The 7,960-nt window shown below is 42.4% G+C and overlaps 1 long non-coding RNA gene across 1 annotated transcript in view; it reads right to left on the bottom strand.

The window, feature by feature from the left end:
- The window catches only part of LOC109305586, a 12,577-nt gene extending 5,262 nt beyond the window's left edge, over positions 1–7,315 (bottom strand). Inside the window, exon 1 of the long non-coding RNA XR_002099644.1 lies at positions 7,219–7,315. This is a non-coding gene — a long non-coding RNA (uncharacterized LOC109305586). The remainder of the gene's footprint in view (positions 1–7,218) is intronic.
- Between the last annotated feature and the right edge of the window lie 645 nt (positions 7,316–7,960).

Below are 7,960 nucleotides of genomic sequence, written 5' to 3'. Positions count from 1 at the left end.
TCAGGTTGCCCATTATGAGCACGTCCTTTGACCTAAGTACCTTCGTGAGCTAACTTAAGAATTCCTGGTCTAGCTCTTCCCCTTGGTTGGGAGGTCTGTAGTAGACCCCCACCGTTAAGTCTCTTTCCCCTCGACTGCCTTGTATTCTAATCCAGAGCACTTCTGTCTGCCCCTCCTCTGACTGTGCTACCTGATGAGGATGTGTATTCCCTCTTAATGTAGAGCGCCACACCCCCGCCTTTCCTCCCTGTTCTGTCGCTCCTGTAGAGCCTATAGCCCTCGATATTCACTGCCCAGTCATGTGTTGGGTCGCACCACGTTTCAGTGAGCCCCACTATGTCTGGGTTGGCATCAGCTAGCAGGAGGGCAAGTTCCTCCTACTTGTTTCTCATATTACAAGTGTTTGTATAGAGGCATTTGAGGCCTCCTGTGGATGTGTGCACTGGCCCCCTAATCACAGCATTGCCCTGGCCCCTATTGCTTACCTGTGTATATGTTCCGCTCGTCGGTCTAGGCTGGGCTGTACTTGTGAGTGCTGCTTGGTTTAGCGGTCCAAGGCTTCCTTCTCCCTTGTCTTCCCCTTCCCCCGACGAGCCTAGTTTAAAGCCCGCCGGAGATCCGCCAACCTAGAAGAGAACATACACTTACCTTTAGGAGAACGTATTTCAGTAACTAAAACAAACAAGCCCCCATCAATGTTCTGTAGTAAATATATGCATTTTTCCTTTTTTATTTGTGCTGATCACAAATGAAGTGAACAAGAACTGAAACATCCTGTGAAGCAGCAGTGAGAGAGGACATTAGTAGTTAGATGGCTTGCCCCTTCTACATGCAATCTCCTTCCATGCTAATCTTTCCATTAATTGAGTATGGTGGTCAGGAGTGCAGACTTCCTTAGTTCATGTGACACAGACTTTTCTGCTCTTGCAGTGCTGTGCCCAAAAACTGTTCATGCTGTTAACACGTGATGATCATTACCAGCCCCATTAATCGACAATAATTATTTACCCGACTGTGGAAGACAGCATGTTCTAGGGAGCATTATTTTAAAATTTTATATACATCCCTTTATTTGTTTAACAGTTTCCTTTACCTTTATATACATGAAGTTTATATTTTATATTTATATTTTTAAGTTGTATGCGTTCCTCACTTGTACCATAATTTATAGAGCTAGGCTGGTCAGACAAGAGAAAAGGAAAAATTAAGTTAAAATGTGGACCACAGTATAACAATTCTAGCAGCAACTTAGTGATCCATCATTCATTAGCATGATTAAAAGTGGACATAGTTATTTTAAGGTAATCTATTTTCATATCATAGCTATTGCTATAATATTATCTTAACCAGTAAGATGTGTGGCTGAAAAGTTTAAGGTTACTGCTATAAAAATGTCATCCTTTTTAAAAAAAAAAAAAAAAAGTGATACATGGCAATATGATAATGAAGCACTTTGATTAAAAGCATCTAACATCTTATGATGTATGGGAGCTAGTTGGAGGGGCATTGTACTGCAATTAATTATTAGCTTCTCTTTATAATGTCTAGTTGCTTTACGCAGAATTCATTTTGAACAGTGACAAAAAATTGGACTCTTGTTTGTGTTTGCACAAATTAACTATATGGATGTTGGCAGCATTGGATGCCTCAAGGTTGGTGCAGTTTACCTCAAAGCCATTCTTGAGTCGGTGCCACGCAATCTGATGGTGATCGTAAGTTGTTCTCAGTATATGTTTGCCTATTTTGTCTACATCTTGTACATCCTAGTAGCTATGTTGCCATATCAGGCAAATCACCACCACACTTGGGGTGTATATACATGGCATCACTATTGGCAGTGCCAGTAGTGAGAACAAAGGGTAAGTCAGGGTCTCGGTGAGACTGAAATACATGGTAGGCTGTAAAAATGGTACATTTTAGGTCAGGATTGAAGCATGTTGGTAGGGTAGCATAGGAAAGTGTGATAGGAGCTATGTGGAATAGCATACCATGTCATTTGGTATGTGGTACGGTTGCCACCCTTAGCTTATTTGTCCTGTGTTTAAATAGAAAATGTAAATTTTCATTTATGTTAGTCCTAGTCCTTTTTGCAATCATTATGTGTGCTTTTAAAGAGAGAAAATACTGTTTATATACTAGAAATGACCATTTTAGGAGCTGACTATAATACCGTTATGCACCATAATGGACTTCTGACAACTTTCATTACCAAAATGTTTCAGTTTAGTTTATTCACTTTGATACTGAACTTAAGTAGAAAGAAGCATGCAATTGGTTTAGTATTTTTGTTTTAACTCTTGGTTTGGCATTATTAACACCATCCATAATGAATAAAAGCCTAATTTCATACTGATGGAGAAGGGAAAAATTGAAATGGGGTTTTAAGCTGCCGTAGGGCTGATAGATCTTTGTCAACCATGCCCAGAAGTTGCTGCTTATGCTAGTTGCCTGTCATTTTTAATAGCATTTAAATGTTGCTAAAGCAAAAATTACTAGGCTAAAAACCAGTATGCATGCTAATTTGCCTGTATAGGTGTGGTTACATAATTGTGCAGTGTCTGAATAGAATGCAATTGATTGATACCTCATGGCTGGACCTCCCACCTGCCAGTAAGATCCTCAGCAGACTTACTATCTGCTATAGCCGGTGGCACTAACCAATATACTGTCACATTGCACATTTCCAATAAAAGGTATTTTATTAGGCCTGCTCCAAGAACTCATTTTGATCTGAGTTCTCTTCCCCTGGGAGGCAAACTCAGAACAGGGTCAGATGCTGTAAACTGCTACAAATGTAGCTGTATCAGACAAATTGCCATCCTGCTTGGGGTGTTTACCTGGTATCATTATTGGCAACGAATTATATTATATTATAGACAAAGAACAAGCCAGGGTCTCAGTGAGACCAAACTACATGGTAGGCTGGAAAAGTGGCTGCCACAAACTGTTACAAATACTATATTTGAGTCCATATAGAGATAAAGGTAAGACGGACGTATGTCCAGTCTTTTGGATTTTGAATTAGGTCTTGATGTTCAGAAAGTAGCCATACCTAATAGATGGTGCTTTGTCCACTTTAGAGAGTGTAACATGTAACCATTCTTGTTATAGTTATCCTGACCTTTCTGACATTTAGACTTGATTCCTATAGTAGGCTGTACTTGAGTCTTCTCTTGATGGCCACTCAGAAGTGGCATACCTCTGGAGCTTGCTTCCTTTGCTTATTGGTCTCAGTAGAATTTGGTCATTTTAATCTATATTTGTAGTTGGACACTTTTGCAGGGGATTTTCTTAGTGGAAAGATTTTGTGTCACTTGAGATGGGAAAGGAGAAAGAAATGTGTAATATAGACATTTTTGCAAGATCCCTGATTCTCATTAATTACCCCTTTTTTGTAAATGTACCTAGGGATTTGGATGCAGGTGGACGCCTTCAAAGAGAGACCTCTTATAAGCATTCTTCTGCCAAAGTATACACATAATTGAAAGTAAGTAGCCATTATTTATAGAGAAAATCTCCACCTGTGTCAAGGACTGTAAAAGGAGAAAAAAGAGAATAGCAATAGTATCGTATACTCTTCATTTCAATGAATAGTATAAGATATACTACCAGCACTCTTTAAATAATGCAAATGAAGCTGACATATTTTAGCCTGTAACTTGAGACAAACACATATATTTGTTTTATTTTGCTATGGAATATTAAGATCTATGTTTTTGACACAGAAGAAGAGTATTTCTAGTATGTGCTTTTCTACAGTATATGGAAGAATAAAAGCTTGATTCTGTTCTTAAAATCCCAGATACCACTGGCATTAATTTCCATGAGAAATGTATGTTTGCAGCTGAAGGTAGAAATAGCCTGTTCCGTTCTTGTCAGTTGATTTGAATTTTTTGCCTCTTAATACAATGCAGAATTGAAATGAACACTGCTGAAATACAGCTAGTTGTAACGAATCAGTTGAACCAAAGTCTCATGAATTGTGTTGATGTCCACATTGCTCAGTGCTTCAAGTTTGTGGTGGTCAGTACAGCAGAATATCAGCTTTTAAAGTTTAACGTGTCAGAAGTGTGGCCTGTGCTAAAGATAATCATGTAGGAAGAAAAGGGGAGATGGGCACTTGTGGTGATTTAAATAAAATATGAAACTTTTTCAGATCCTAGGATTTAATTTGGGGAACACCCAGGTTCAGGCATCCTTGAAAGTTCTCCCAATCTTGAAGTAAGGAGGTGGGGTCTCCAAATTAAGATGGGTGGGGTCTGGTGGTGCTGTACTACACAGGCTTAAATTCCTGAGTTTCATTTGAGGTGAGAAAGTCTAGAATTGGGCGCAAGCCTATAATTTGAGAGTAAATACTCAAGCTATCTTCAGCTGAAAAGTTAAATAAAAACAAGTGATGCGTATTTAAAGCAAGTGGAGGTAAATTCAGTGCTTTAAGTCAAATTCAGGGGACTATAGTACTGCTTTCAGAGGTGTTCAACAAGAAAAAACTCCTTTTGTGGACGCCCTGTTTCAAATAACCATAGTTTGTAGCTTTTGACTGGGACTACAAATTATTTTTAGGCCAGATGCAATGATGTGTCTAGGCTTGTTATTGTTTCATTATGTTTAATAAGAAACTTCCACACTTGTTAGTATTTCCTAAGAAGTAATACAAAAACTGAGCAAAAGCAAAAGCTATATTGCATGAAGAGTAACATTAACAATCAAGACAGTTCAGGCTGGCAGTGCAGGGTTCTGATTTCTCTCTCTTCTGTGTATAAATCTAAATATGAAGAGCACTTTCTTATGTATTGTTTTCTTTTCAATGTCCAAACAGGGCTGAAACTCTATCGCAATCCATGCAAATAGCACAGTTATTTGTTTGGATGCCGTGTGCCCTAGTGTTGGCCCAGTCATCCCATTGGTGATCGTTCTGGCACCTAGAATTTTGCAGCCTAGAAAACCTCCTTTAGAATCTGGATTACTAAGCAATGCGGGGTCTGGGAGAAAGTTCAGGCAGAGTCAGACCACATTGGCTAGGGCCAGACATTACACATAAACCAGTTTAAATGGTTAGAAGCTGGTTTAAACCTGTAACAGAACAGACATTCAGTGCACACAAACCAGTTTCAAAATGGCCAAAACTGGTATGAGATTTCATAGACATTAGGGCTGGAACGGACCTCAGAAGATCGAGTCCAGCCCCCTGCCCCAGGGGCAGGAAGTCAGCTGGGGTCACAGGATCCCAACAAGATAAATGTCCAATTGACTCTTAAAGGAGTCCAGAGTAGGTGCTTGCACCATCTCTGGTGGCAGTCTGTGCCAGGCCTTGGGGGCTCGGACTGTAAAGAAGTTCTTCTTATGTCCAGCCTAAAACTGTCTTGGAGAAGTGTGACCGTTTGCCCTTGTCATCCTATGGGGCACTCTGGTGAACAGACATTCCCCCAGATCCTTATGTACACTCCTTATATACTTACAGGCAGCCACCAGGTCCCCCCTGAGCCTGCGCTTTTCCAGGCTGAAGTGTCCCAAAGCTCTCAGCCTGTCATCATAAGGCTTTTTTTTTTTTTTTTTCCTGAGTGTGGCTCTCCTTTGGACTATCTCAGGCTTCTCCACATCCTTTTAAAATTGGATATAGTATTGGATATAGTATTGGCCTCACCAAGACCAAGTACAGCAGGAGGATGACATCCTGGGATTTGCTAGAGAAGCATCTATGGATGCAAGCCAGTTTTGCTCGCTTTGCCGGCTGCAACATCATGTTGGTGGCTCATATTCATCTTGTGATCAATCATGATCCCCAAGTTCCTTTTGGCCGTGTTGCTAGCAAGCATAGCACTGCCAAGCCTATAAACATGCTGTGGGTCTTTCTTCCCAAGGTGTTGTACCTTGTATTTTTCGGTGTTGAACGCCATCAGGTTTTCATCCGCCCATTTTCTGAGTCTGTCAAGGTTGGCCTGGATCACCATCCTGTCCTTGAGTGTGGACCCTTTACCCCAAAATTTGATGATATCAGGGAACTTGGCCAGTCTGCTTCTGATACCAATATCCACATCATTAATGAAGATGTTGAAAAGAATAGGCCCAAGGATGGAGCCTTGGGGGGACCCCACTGGTCACAGCACACCACAATGATTGACTTCCATCAACTACTGTTCTCTGGGTCCGACCTCGAAGCCAGTGGACTCTGATGTAGCCAAGGCTACAGTTAGCCAGTTTTTCTTAAGATGATCATTGGATACCAAATCAAAAGCTTTTTTTAAAGTTGAGTTATATGATGTCAATCTCTTCTCCCTTGTCCGGGTGATATGTCACCTGGTCATAAAAGGAGATGAGATTGGTCAGGCAAGAGCTACCCACAACAAACCTATGCTGGCTATCCCTCAGGAAATTGCCTTCAGCCAGTTTGCCAAAAATGGTCTCTTTGATTCCCCGCCCCCCCCACAAGATCTTCCCTGGGATAGAGGTCAGACTGATGGGTCTGTAGTTCCCCAGATCCACTTTCCTTCCTTTCTTGAAGATAGGCACCACATTGGCCTTCTTCCACTCTTTGGGCGTTTCACCAGAGTGCCACGAATTCTCAAAGATCCATGCCAGTGGTTGAGCTATGATGGTTGCCAGCTCCTTAAGTACCCTGGGGTATAAACTGGCTGGGCCAGCTGACTTAAAGGAGTCCAGCCTTTCAAGGTGTTCCTTCACATGATCAATATTGATGAAGGGTAACAATTCTCCTTTGCCCTGGCCGTCCTGTACCATATTGAGCAGGGGCTGGTAAAAAACCGACACAAAATGCCCAGTAAGCAGGTTGGCTTTTTCCTGGGTGTCAGTTGTCACTTGACCTATATGGTTTAGCGGGGGTCCAATGTTACCCTTGCTTTTCCTCTGGCTCTCCACATATCTGAGAATGGACTTTGTATTGTCCTTGATAAGTGTAGCCAGCTGCAATTCAGTCGCAGCCTTGGCTTTTCGGGTTTGCTCCCTACAGTTCTGGACCAGTGCAGAATACTCCTCCTTTGGGGTGGATCCAGCCTTCCATCCTTTATATCTCTTTCTTTTTAGATGCAGGAGGTCTGCTAGTTCCCTGCAGAGCCAAGGGGGCTGCTGTGCCCTTTTATTGCCTTTCCTCCAAGATGGGATAGATGTTGCTTGAGCTTCCAGAATCGTTCCCTTAAGGAGCAGCCATTCTTCTTGAACTCTCCTCCCCTTTGGGTCGTGGACCCTTACGGCCTCGCCAACATGCCTCCTGAGCTTGTCTAAATCAGCTTTCCTGAAGTCGAGGACTTCTGCTTTGCTGACTGACTTGCCTGCTTTATGGCAGATAGTGAAGGTGAATCAGCTCATGGTCACTGTCTCCCAGCTTCCCTTCGATTGTTAGGCTGCTGATTAAGTCATCCCTGGTTGCCAGTACCAGGTCAAGCAGCACTTTGCCTCTCGTCCATCCATAGACTTCTTAAGTCAGAGCTCATCCAGGCATGTGAGGAAGTTTTTTGACCATTCGGATGTGGCTGAGTGCTCTTCCCATGAGATGTCAGGGTAGTTAAATCTCCCATGACAACCATGCACCAGGAGCATGCAGCCTCAGCTAGTTCCCTGGTGAATTCCCAGTCAAGCTCTTGATCTTGACTAGGAGGTCTGTAGTAGACTCCCGCCATTGTGCCCCCTGTGCCTTGTTCACCACAGATTATGACCCGGTTTCCAATCATCCCCCCTGGGTGCCAATGGCAGCTTGCAGGGATGCACAACTTTCCTTGATGTAGAGAGCTACCCCACCGCCCCTTTTGTCCAGATGATCTCTCTTGTACAAGGTATAGCCATCTATACTTGTGGCCCAGTCATTCATAGAGTCCTACCAGGTCTTCGTTATCTCTGTGAGGTTGTAATCCTTTTCATTTAGAAGTACCACTTCCTTCTGTTTGTTCCCCAAGCTCCTGGCATTGGTATACAAGCACGTAAGGTCTTATTTTGGGGCCCTTGCCTT

The sequence above is a fragment of the Crocodylus porosus genome, unplaced genomic scaffold, assembly GCF_001723895.1.
Source record: "Crocodylus porosus isolate Cpor-Errol unplaced genomic scaffold, CroPor_comp1, whole genome shotgun sequence".
Classification (NCBI taxonomy): Eukaryota; Metazoa; Chordata; order Crocodylia; family Crocodylidae; genus Crocodylus; species Crocodylus porosus.
Note: the sequence above shows the minus strand (reverse complement) of the source record. Positions and strands in the feature narration are given on the sequence as shown.